Source organism: Neomonachus schauinslandi, chromosome 4, assembly GCF_002201575.2.
Source record: "Neomonachus schauinslandi chromosome 4, ASM220157v2, whole genome shotgun sequence".
NCBI classification, from domain to species: Eukaryota; Metazoa; Chordata; class Mammalia; order Carnivora; family Phocidae; genus Neomonachus; species Neomonachus schauinslandi.
The window spans coordinates 162,505,616-162,518,993 of NC_058406.1; the positions used below are offsets into that span (position 1 = coordinate 162,505,616).

The window sequence follows — 13,378 nt, forward strand, 5'->3', positions numbered from 1 at the left end:
TCTTAAATACAAACTTACACCTTCTCAATATCTTTGTGGTAGGGAAAAGACAGATCTGTCCTACATGTCTGGCAGAGTAAACATGCTTAAGAAATCCACAAAAAGGAAAAAAAAAAAAAGAAGAGAAATTAGTTTTCAAAGAAAATAATGTTTTAAAATTTTAAAAGGGGAATGTCAGAATTTTGTTGAATGCTTTTATTTTATGGGTTTATTTTAAGCTGCATATGGTGGAGAGGGAAATCATAATTTTTCAAATAATTATAGATTCTAACATTATGAAATAAAGGCAGATCCTGTAGTATAAGGATCATGTACAGTAAGTGATAAAAAATTAGTGGACAGTAACACAAAGATGAGGAACAATGGGAAAAATGATACTATATCATATTCTCTCAGCTTATTTATTGTGATTTTGAACATATTTTCTACTTTCTTACAATTGGAGAACACTATCTCAGGTGTCATAAGAGGGCTGTCCACTGCACCTTCCAAGGCTACACAGTGCAGTAGCCCCTGGCCACTTGTGGTTTTTGAGAATTTGAAATGTAGCTAGTAAGACTGAAAAACTGAGTTTTTAATTTTATTTTATTGTAACTAATTTTAATTTCAACTTAGAAATAGGTAGCATGAAATATTTTTCCATTAAATGCAATCTTATTGTTTTGGTACTACATTTTAACTGTTGCATTTATGTAAGATGTAGTTTTGTAGTGAAAGTGTTGGAAGCATACATTATGATGTGTTTATTGGAATATTTTATGCAGACAGTAAGAATTACAGTGAAATCTAAGTAAATAACAGTTGCTAATACATTCAAATGTTGTACTTATTATTATAAGTAAATTATTCCTCTAGCCTATTAAAAATCAACTCTTCCCATTGAAAATTTAATGTTAAGTATGAGTTGTTCTGTAAGTGTAAAATACATTTAGATTTTTGAGACTCAACTGAAAAATATAATGCAAAGTATATCATTAATATTTTACATTACTGTTGAAATGTTAATATTTTGGACATAATAGTTGAAATTAAATTTCATTTTGCCTGTTTCTTTTACTTTTTTATGTGGCTATAAGGAAATATAAAAGTAAGTGTGCGTGCGTGTGTGTGTGTGTGTATTACCACTGTGAGAAACTTTTGTGACTTACTGGCATTGCAAATAGTATATTAAGCCAAATAATTTTAGACTCAGGAAAAGTCTATTTTTCCATTATCAAATGATCTCAAGGTCCTGAAATACTAAGGAATCCGTTCAAGTTCACAGAATGGAGGCTGTACCCAGATTTACCGACTTCTAGTCCAGTGTTCTTTCCAGAACAATACTTGTACAAAGGAAATCTTATTCCTGGTAATCTCTACCTCTCACTACCTTTGCAATCTGAGTTTTTATTGTTATTTCTTATTTAAACATCTGCTTCAGGAGAGTTAGATGGCTTTCTGTTATGTTGATAAACTGGAAAGATAAGTATTTTCTTGGAAATTCAACATAAGTTTAGGAACACAAAATCTGGAGGCCCATGTTAGGGAAACTCTAACCAGTACTTGTTATGTTTTCTGTAGGAAAGAAGGATATATCCCAATGCAACAAAGTTGCTTTCTTGTTAGATCAACAATATAATGTTTTAATTTTACCTTTTCCAACAAAAGTACCCTGGGTACAATAAAACTATTGCCTTTCCTAAGAAAGGTTTTATACTTCTTTCACCTTAAGCTGTTTTATAGCTACAGATTCCTTCTTGGGTTTTCCAATAACAGTCAGTAGTACCTGATCTAATAAAAAATCAGCCTATAACAGCAGATGATTTTGTTGTTTGTTTTACCCCGCAGACATACGGTAGAGCAAGGAAGATACTCTGCTGGTATCTTACATGGTTAATTTGTAAGACACTTTTCTGTTAAATATTTGATATAGCTTACTGGGACTAATTTTCATTATAATATCTACTGTATTGAAACCTTTGTTAAATGGAATCCTTTTTTTTTTTTAATCAACAAACAAGCACTTACATTATGTCATCAAATAAATGTGAGTCTCCAACTAATTATGGTGAAAAGTTGAGATATTTTCATTTAAAATAATATCCCTATTATACATAACATGCTTGAAATTGCCTTCCAAGTCATTTTTAGCAAAACAATAAGGATGATGAGGCTTCTCCTGCTGCTGCTGCTAATAGTAATAGCTAACATTTTATATAATGCTTACTCTCTGTCCGACTATTCGAAGTGCTGCCCATATATTAACTAACTTAATAACTGACATCATTGTTTTAGGAACATGTCACTTCTAATCAAGGACAGGGTATTTCCACAATTTTCAGTTACTTTTTTCACCAAATTTGATTCTCAATGAATTTTAGCCTTTTCTAAAAATAACAAATCTATTCTACAAATTTGCAAATTTGAGGGTAACTAAGGCTGGAGTTCATAGCAGATTTAGAACACGCTTTAAAAGCAAAAACTCTTCAGGGTTCAGACCTGGTTCTGCTATTTTCTAATGTGACCTTGGGCTTCATAGTTTTTTTCGACAGGGCTGCCATTAGCTTAAACAGGACATCTGAGTGAATCAGACAAATAAGCCCCTTTCTCTAGGTGATATGGGATCAGGCACGGGCTGAACCAGATGTGAACAGCCCCCACTTGCCACCTAGCCTGAGTGTCCTTGTGCAAGACAGGCCTGCATCACTTGTCCCAGGGTCTTTGTTTCTCGTTTGGTAAAGTAGAGACGATAATACAATCTCTGGGATATTGTGAGGAGTACATGAGACAATGTGTATGCACATACTTTGTAAATTGTGACACATGCATACGAACTTATAACATTCAATCATTTGTTCAACATTTATTTGGCACCTATAAAATGGTAAACTCTGGAGATGCAGGGATAAAAGGACACAGTCACTGTCTTTAGGGAGTCACAAATTATAAAACCAGGTAACTATAAAACAATGCAGAATTCGTTTTCTAGCTTTTAAATAGTAGATAGGATATTTATATTGCTCATATCTTTTAATTTGCAGATATGTGTTATTCTTTTAAGTAAACAATACATCTTTTTAAAGTCATCCAATAGTAATAGACAGTAGTATTTTTTGCTGGTCACTTTGAATTTGTCATGAACCAGAAGGTCTGAGTGATATTAAGAACACCGAGTAACAGCTGGTAGGGACTAGAAACTGAATTGTGAATGTTGGTCACTGGTAGTATCTAGAAGGTGCCCTGTTGTGACAGATATGAGCCACTTGTTATATTTTGGGGCAATCCAGTGAGTCTTCAAAGAGATGAGGCAGGTCAGGAGTCAGAAGGCAGTGCACATGCTCTTGGCCCAATGAGAGTGGCTATTTATTTACCAATCTTACTATTTCAACATTTTAATAACCTATGCAGCAATAGTACATAGACTAACAGAGTTTTTTATACCGTAGGTATCACCATTCTAACCTACAACTACTCTGCATCCCTTATTACTCAAGTCAGATGCCAAGTGTTCTGAGAGTTTTCCTGGACCATGTATTCCCCTTCACTTCCCGCATGAGCTTGTTTTTCTTAATTATAATACTTCATAAATTGTTTTTCTTTTCATGGAATATTCGCTCATCTTTTCACAGACTAGACAGGAAACTCTGAATTCAGGGACTGAACTGAACTGAATTGGACTGAACTGAACTGGACTGAACTCGGGACTGAGTAATTTGCAGAGCCTAGCTCAGTGTCTGCTACAAAGTAAGTGCTCAGTAGTATTTTTGTTGAACAAAAGTGGACAGATAGTAAATGATGGAATAAATGTGTCATAATAATCTCAAATGGGGCTTTGATCTAAAAAAATATTTTAGTTTAAATAAATAACATTAGCAACATGCTTGCCTCATTTATACTTGAGTTAATTACATAAATGAAGAAAGATCTAGATATGTAATAATAAATTTATTGTCACATGAAGCTAATCCTTCCATTTATACCTTCTAGGATCATTTCCCAAAAGGTGTCCTGAGGAAGAGGAGGTCCTAAATAAGCTTAAAAGGTATCATTTGCTTAAATCGAATAATTCAACTTAAATTTGTTTAACCCAGTGATTGTGGAGCTTTTTGGGCCCCCAAATTGACCTTGTGTGACCACCATTACCATACAACTTTAAACTTCAGGAAAATCCTTTTTTTTTTTTTTTTTTTTTATTACTTGAAGGAACTTTTTCTGAATTGCCTTTAACTATTTCTGGATATCTGTGAATTTGAATTAAAAAGTCTAGGAATTTTAATTCTGTGATGTTATTTTCGAATGGCATGGTAAAACTGCCTATGAAATGAATGTAAGGTCCACAAGTATTGCCTCAGACTCCATTTTTCATACTGACATGGAAGGATCAATCATATACAGTGTGTTTGATTGCTTGTACTTGCTGTGCTTGATGGAATAAGCCCTTTGAAGGCCATCTTGTGCAATTATTAAATCATTACTAAAGACAAAATCACCTGTTCAATATACTTGTCATTGCAACAGAATTTATAAAACACTGAATTCTGTTTGCTAAACACCAACTTAATCAATTATCTTTTGTTATATGCTCATCCTTAGGTGATGTAACAAAATTGCCCTCACTAGGTAAATGTTAGCATTTAAGAATTCTTAATATGAGTAAAACTCTATCATATATATTTTTATACAAATGAATACTAAATAGAACAATACTGAATCACCATGAGGTACGACCATAAAATGATGGCAATTTTTGTAATCTACCAGATGTACTTTGAAATACAAGAAATTCAAACAATTATAAACAAAAGTGTTATTCATGAATTCATTACATTATAAAATTTTAAAATACTTGATAGAAATTATATTAACTGAAAATACTAACCCAAAGTTGGTTGGGATAAGATACTAAATATTATAGACTTACATATTTTTTTTAAAAATCAATTTGTAATTGTAAATGTAGCTTAAAAAACATTCTTAAGTCAGTACAGAATATATTTTAAACTTATGTAGGAAATATAATATGTGTATTTCTTTGAGGAGATCAGTTTTGAACTTAATAATAGCTGGACTATTTTGAAAATCTAAAACATTTGTATTTCTTGTTACTATTAATCTTGATACTGTGGACTTCCCTCATTCTTTGAGCCCTTGAGGATCCCTTTGATTTCAGAGAGTTCTTATCCAACTTTGACTGAATATTACATTTTTTTAAAACTTCATATCTAGATATTAGTCTTAAGAGTTATGTTATGGTCAAAGAGAATATGAAATATAAATTTCAAACAGTTTCTTTTTCAGATCAGGAGGCAAACCTGGAAGACATAGTTAATAGAGCTTTACAAAACCTATGATTAGTGAAAACTAGGACATGACACAAAAAAAACCTTTCCCACTGTCTGATAGGAACAGAAAGTGTAAGCTGCCCTAATGTGTAAAAACTCTCATGGAGGATGGAAGTTAGATATAGTACAAGCATCTATATAAATCTGTTAAACTATACTTGCTATAGGAATTAATTCTGAAATTGTACATCATTGACTTATGAAAAAATGTAAGCCCCTTAAAGATATACCCAGATTCAATAGAGCACCAGAATCATATGTGTCCAGCAAGTGGGTAGTTTTACACTTTACTGACCGATGGGTATTGGGTAGTAGATAAGTAGGAGTGAATTAACACAGAGCCAGGACCCTGCCATGGGGTCATTATGGTAAGGGAAAAAGAGAATTTATAGTAGAAAATGAGGCTTAAAGAACTTTAGCTAAAGAGTAGATGGGAAGACCCAAAAAAGGTGTCACAGAGTAAAGTCAGAAAGGTGGACAACTTACCATGCTTAAAGAGCATACCACAAGTTGCCTTGTGGATACTACCAGTAGATGTCTACAGGATTCCTAGTTACCAAGAAGTGACATCTCCATAGAAACTGGTTAATATTTATGAATCAGAGCAAGGGTTTAGATATGGACAGGCCATATCTGTCCCGTATTTTATCCCAACACTATTAGGTCTCACAGGCTATCACTTATATCTAGAAATTTTCTTTAAAAAAGAAGGAAGTGATCTAAACCCTGAAAGTTTGAGCTTTTGCCCCAAGGAAGTTGAGTTAACACAAAACAGATGTTTTTCCTAGAAGAGACTAGCAAGTTTATCTTATCATTAACAGGAAAACATGAGCCAAATTAAAATGTTATACCAAAATGAATTTTTTTTCAATTGTACAGTTGTCAAGCACTATATTTTAAACCTACTACTATATGTTTTAGAAAGTATCACCATTGGATATTTGATAATTATCTCCTACTCATAGTAGTTGCTGTATTTGAAAATAGTAATCTAAATCACAATCATTTTACTAAGATATTTCTGGATTCTTACAAATTCTATGAGATTATAACATAAGGTTAATATAATTTGCCTTTCACTTTTTAAGATATATCCACAAAGGGTTTATATAAATGGATTAAACACCAGCCTAAGAAAGAACACTTAGCAAACCGTAAAGATTTTATTTTAAGCATTAAATATTTTTTAAAGAAACAACCAAAATATTGGCTTAAGAAAAAAACACTTAGCAACTGAAAGCCTTAAAGATCTTTCTTTAAATAAAAATAAATGATATTTTCTTTCTCGACTATGTTGGAATCATTCTAATATCAATGTTATGGAGATTGATTCAATTCCTAGGAAAATAATGAAAATTTTATAACAGAATCTCCATATCATCTTTAATATACTGATTTCTGTGACTACTTCTTAAGTACATACATTCTTTCTCCTTACATTTTCTTGCTGTACTTTGCTTAAAAATCCATTGTCACTATCACTTGCCGGTAGCGGCTGACAGAGGCCCCCTCCTCCGCCATCTATGGTTGGGGAAGAGGAACCATGAGAGACTATGAACTCTGAGAAACAAACCAAACGTTCTAGAGGGTAGGGGGGTGGGGGGGATGGGTTAACCTGGTGATGGGTATTAAAGAGGGCACGTACTGCATGGAGCACTGGGTGTTATATGCAAACAATGAATCATGGAACACCACATCAAAAACTAATGATGTAATGTATGGTGATTAACATAACATAATTAAATAAATAAATAAATAAATAAATAAATGTAAAAGAAAAAAAAATCCATTGTCACCTGGTTTTAAGTGATCCTCTTAATCAGAATCTGAGTGTAATGTTTCCAAAATACCTTTTTCTCCTAGATGACAGCCATCAATAACTCTGGGTAGTCTCTGTGTTAATGCATATAGTTAACTCACAACCAGAATAAAAGGACTATAAAACAGCGAGGTGAGATAAATGAAATATTATTCCTAATATTCTACTCTATATCTAAATTTTCATTTCATATATTGAAACTTTGGTTCAACTCTAAATGCAGTCAGTCATATGGCTTAATTTTAATTCATAAATGTTAAAATGTTTAGCAAGATAAAGTATTTTACTAGAAATTACTGTTTGATTAATGTTAAGCAAAAATGAATCACTAACATTGTGTTTCTGACATACAATGCTTCACTCAGGTTACTAGTTGTGTTTCACAGTGAACTGTCTACTTCAGAGAAATCTGAAATGAAATAATAATTAGCCAGTTTACTGTCAAACACATCCACAAGTTCTGAACAGAATTTTGGTCTGAGGGATATATAGGAAGATTGGCATATAAGTTTTAAGGATGGGAATGAAAAAGTAAATATAGTTAGCTATGGAAGAATTTAATTCTATCATTATCAACTAATATGGTAAAAGGCCTTAAATGTTATATTGACATGAACTATAAACATAAATTTACATCACAGAGGAAATGCTATAGGGAGTTTTTAATGGTTCTTTTAGACAGACCAATAGTTACTTAGACCATTTTGACTATTAAATATCTTCATTATCTCTCCGGGTTGTGTAGACATTGTACTAATTACAACAATGAACTCCATAAACCAGACAAGTTCATTAAGCAAGAAGTAAAAGAAGTTTCTTTTTTTTTAACCTCAGAATAAAAGGAAAAAAGAGAATTTCAAGATGAAAGGAATGATTTAGCCCTGAATGAGACTTGAAGGGAAAAAAAAGTGATGTTAATAATAAAATCAAAAGGAAATAAGGTAGAAGATTAGAAGTTATTCTCAAACACTATACACCAATGGAACTCAACATCTTATTCTCTCAAAACTCAGTAAATGAAAATAACTAGCTGACTTCCTAACCTTAAAATAATGCATTTTGTCTATTGTATGAAAAGGGGATTATTCTGAGATAACAATTCAAGTAGTTTATGAATTTTCCCACAGTATGTACTCACTAAAAAATAAATAATATCTACAATAATATGAAATATACAGAGAGAGACTATATCTCTTGAATTGTATTAGCAAAGCCCTGTCTATTGTCTTCACCAGGAAAATAGCCTAATTGTCCATGTTCAACATTCTTATTAAACTATGTACACCTAAATTATCTGAACCAAAAGTTTTGATCTTCTCTTACTATGTCACAGTCCCACCTCCAACCCTGAATCCCAATGACTCACATTGATAGTGATCAAATTAAAGGAGGAGTTTTGTGATTAGAATGCTGGGATGGGATTCCTTGTGCTTTATTATAAATGGATATACCAAGGTACACAAAGAAAAACTGATGCCTAAGCAAAATTAGAAAAAAATACAGCATTACACAGATTGCTTTGATGTTGTGCTTTATTTTTAAATTTGAATATTATTTTAAAAATTGTTATGAGTTTTTATAGCATAACTGAGTTTATTTTTTAAAATTTCATTTTAAAATTGTGTTCTAAGGAAAAGCCCTTTTTTCCCTGGAGAAGTGGGAATGTACTTATAAAACATAGGATTTTTCATTTTTACATGTGGTTCCAGGATTCAGATTTATGTTTGATCACAATTTTTAAACTATTTCTATCTCATGGTTAGAAAGTATATTTCTCACCCATTTCCCATGGTTGATTATTTCTTTCCACTGAAGCATCTTTATTCACTGAATGTCTGACTTTTACTCATAGAAATCCTAATACATTTTTAATTGCACAATAATTATGTGTCTACCAACTGTGCCTTTTTTTTCCACTGATGGAGAAACCAAGGCTCAAACAACTCAGATAGCAATTAGTAACCTCACAAACTCCAATTCTTAGTCTTTCCCTTATAGATTACCCTGGGCCCCTGATAATCTTATTTATCTTTGTTCGGTAACTCTGCACTCACATTTATGTCAAAACATTCCCAAATCTAAGAAATGGATACTCCTCCAAAGTTGTTTTCACTTAAATTATGTGCATCTAAAATGTCACAGGCCTCTGTAATAACTGAGGTTTATGGCAGTGCATTTTCAATACAATTTGAAAGTTCCATTCATTAAATATGTTTTTCTCACCAAAAAGACACACAGTTGATCCCAAAAAGGATGACAACCTCTTTGAGAAGCTATGTAATAAAGTATTTTCCTTCCTAACTTTAAAATACGCTGTATTTACTATTGATGTATCTTTGTTAAATTGAAAATAAGTGTCTAGAAAATATTAACCTACATAAGAAGAATCACATAAACAAGGTTATGGAGGAAAAGGGAAAGTCAAAATGTGATAAAATCTGTAAGAATTTAGAAAACATAATCTATAACATAGAAATTCATATATTTGGGTAATTGGAATTAATTATATGCTGCACTTCCTAAACTTACATACCAAAGACAATTTTGTGATTATCTACAGCTATAGCATCTTAGTACATTAAGAAAAAATGAAAAATGTTGTAATAATATTTCATAGTTGAATAATGGTGACTGATGGGTAAAAACATACTTTTAAATAAACACCATTTAGGGTTAAGGTTTTATGTATTGGACAATTGTCATCTGAAAATCTCTATCCAATTTAGAAATTAAGAACACATGATCATCGCTTCTCGGCCTTTTGGCTAAGATCAAGTGAAGAACACATGATCATATATTTATAGAAATGGAAAATAGATTTTAGGTTTATAATAAAAATCAAATGACAATGCTATGGAGGTTTCAAAAAATAAATATGAGGACTTCCAAACACCACAGATAAGAAAAATTACACCACTTATGTGTGACGTAGCACAATTCAAGTTCTCATTAGAAGAGGTTTAATGAGACTTGAATGCAGGAAGAATTTTAAAAACAAAGACTAATATAGTAAAATGATATTGAAATAAGTTTCTTGGGGGGAGAGTTGAAAATTAAAGAGAAAAAAATTTTGAAACATAGTAGAGATAATAATAGGGTTTTCAAAGAAGGGATTTCCAACATAAATAAACCCAGGGGGAAAGAAGAGTCAGTTTTATTTTAGATAGAAGTGGACATATTCAGTGTGGGATCTGGGAAGGGGGAAGCAATTTGCATACCAAAGGCAATTTATTTAAATCAAGACTTTTCTGAGTATTTTTGAGTTAAAATAGAATTACATTTGTTAGCGTGTTATCCACTACCTCTACTTAACCCTATTTAAATTATATCTGAACCAATAAGGAAGCTAGTTTCTAACACAATTTACGCTCTATTGAGGAAGGCGTGTTAGTGTGTCTATGTGCCTACGCCATCCATGATGGGACATACAGCTAATGCCATTCAGGAACCTTTAGTAAGCTTGCAATTAATTTTCAAGGTTTTTTATAAAGAACACAGGTTAAACAGAAATGCTATGGAGAAAATAATCAGTCTTTGGAAACCTAGAGCTTCATTAAAACATTAAATTAATTCAAAATAAAAGGTAATGGTAATAATCACTGGGTACTTAATAAGTATTTGAGTTTTTTTTTTTTTTTAAAGATTTTATTTATTTGAGAGAGAGAGAATGAGAGAGAGAGAACACATGAGAGGGGATAGGGTCAGAGGACGAAGCAGACTCCCTGCCAAGCAGGGAGCCCGATGCGGGACTCGATCCAGGGACTCCAGGATCATGACCTGAGCTGAAGGCAGTCGCTTAACCAACTGAGCCACCCAGGCGCCCCAAGTATTTGAGTTATTAAGAAACTGTATTATATGGAAACCTGGTTATGACTTCTGTACAGTAATTTTTGTTCTCTTTCATTGGCTTTAATCTAGATACCAGTGATATTAAATGGTAGCCTAGTACAATGTAAAACAGGATGATTAGCATTTCATGCTAGGGCATGTCTTTCAGGTTGTCAGAATTATGAATTTTATAGCTATTTAAGTTTGCTTCTTAGAGGGTTTTCTCTTTTTTAGCCCAATTTTGTTTATAGTTTCAAGAATTACTTCTCCAAATGAATTTATGTTGTCTAGGTAAAATGTTATTTGGACATAATGCAGTTAGAAAAACCAGGCCATAATCAGGACAGTTTTAAAAGGATACATGTAAAGGTGGATTTTTATATAATAAAACTTTTCCTTGATCATATTATAAAGTCATAGCTTCCATTTTCTTAGGCCACTTTATTTCCTCTACATTATGTAGATATAGATTACACCAAAAATTACCCTCTTTTGAACTCCTTTTCCTGAAGAAAATTGAAAAAATGCATACCCCATAAAACACTTCCTTTCTATTTTACTGCAGTGAATTCACTGTTAGGCTCTTTTTCACTCCTGAAACCAGATAGGCAATGCCAGAAAATCAAATCGAACCTGAAAGTACTTATAAAAGTCAATTTAAGATCAGCAAGTAGAATATTGAAAATAATAATTAAATACACAAATCTACTGGCAGCTTTGCCCTATTACCTTATAATGCAAAACAACCCTATCTAGGGATACCAGTTTCATGAAACCATACTACATAAAGCAAATGAAGTATCATTTTATTTTTGAGATAGATCATGTTTTTTCCTCCAGGTTATACATTTAAACATAAAATACTTTATTTCTATTCAGATGAGGAAAAGCCATCTGACTGAAAGATTTCATGAATCTAGTAGAAAAGATCACCACATGGGTCAAAGATGAGAGTCTTTTGAATTCCTGCCATGCCATCTGTTTTAACTCATTGCAGAGGAATTAGAGCCAAAAAATCATACGGCTGGAAAGCCCCAAAAGGAAGCGGTCAACCCAGAGAGATAAAGAAGCTCCACAACAATTTTTTTTTTCAATAGAAGAAGTCTTCTGATTCCTGAAGGACACAAAAATTTTAGATATTGAAATTGGAAATTCAACAAAATATTATTTCAAAATTTATAGGTGACAATGGCTGAAACTGGTAAGATTCAAGTTACTATGCTCTGGACAGCTATTTTTAATAAAATATATAAAAGTAATTTTCTATGCATATTTAATTTTCAATTTTAAAATACAGTATTTTATGATGAGTAATGTAGTCAGTTATGAGAAATGCATAGATTTAAGAGCATATTTGCATTCCTGCTTCCATTCAAATTTACTACATTAACAATAGAAATTATAGATTTTTCTACAGTGGGTTTTGTCTAAAATCTTTACTTTTAAGTTATTATTTTAGGGATTTTTATTACAGTAATACCCAATACACTATTATAAATGTCAAAATACCAATCACATTAATCTGTTACTACTATTGTCAGAAATCTTATTGATAGGACGCCTATAGATAGGTTACTGGTCTTCAAAATATGAATTAATTGTTGAAATTTGTATTCCAGAAAACAGTATGTGGCCTAATAACATTTTAGGTATTAACTATAAGCTACCTAAAGTCACCATATTAAATTTGCAAAGTGCCTAAGACTTAAGACTACTATAAAGGAAAATATGAAATGAAAAAAGAAAAACAGATAAATGGAAAAATGTAACTATGGCAGTGCTCACAATTCCCCTCACAGGAGCTGATACACTACTGAGAATGAAATGAAATGAATTATTTACATAAGTAGTCTGAGGATAAAGTACACCCACATAATATTAATAAACATTGTAGAAGCTACATTTTCATTAACACTGCATCTTCATAATAATCTTGTTCTAAATAGTTTTTTTCAAGTTAATACATCAAATACTATATCCCACTTATTCAAAATTCTGCCTGTTAATAAAAACAATGGATAATAATCCTAACAAGGTTAATTAAACTAGCAATAGCAAACACACTGTATATGAAAATGGATTTCAATTGATGGAGAGCCTATTTACAACTGCAGGTTTTCTTCAGTGTTTTGTGGTACAGCTTTAGGAAGCATGTCTATTTGCTGAAGCACTTTATTAAAGTAAAGCATGACATCTGTTATATATTATCTTTTAGAGGTCATAATATTCTTTATTTTGAGCACTGTGCTATAAAAACCAACTAACTTTTCTATTGTAATTTAGTTATTATCACAATATTGCCTCAGCAAGGGAATGACCATTTTTGCTTATTCAAATTACCATTTATTAATGCAAAAGATATTTTGCTTCTATCGCAAAATCCAGCTGTATATACCAAAATCATTTCACA

At 31.9% G+C, this 13,378-nt stretch overlaps 1 protein-coding gene across 3 annotated transcripts in view; it reads right to left on the reverse strand.

The window, feature by feature from the left end:
* CSMD3 (CUB and Sushi multiple domains 3) overlaps positions 1-13,378 on the reverse strand; it is a 1,204,765-nt gene that overhangs the window by 753,306 nt on the left and 438,081 nt on the right. The window lies entirely within an intron of this gene.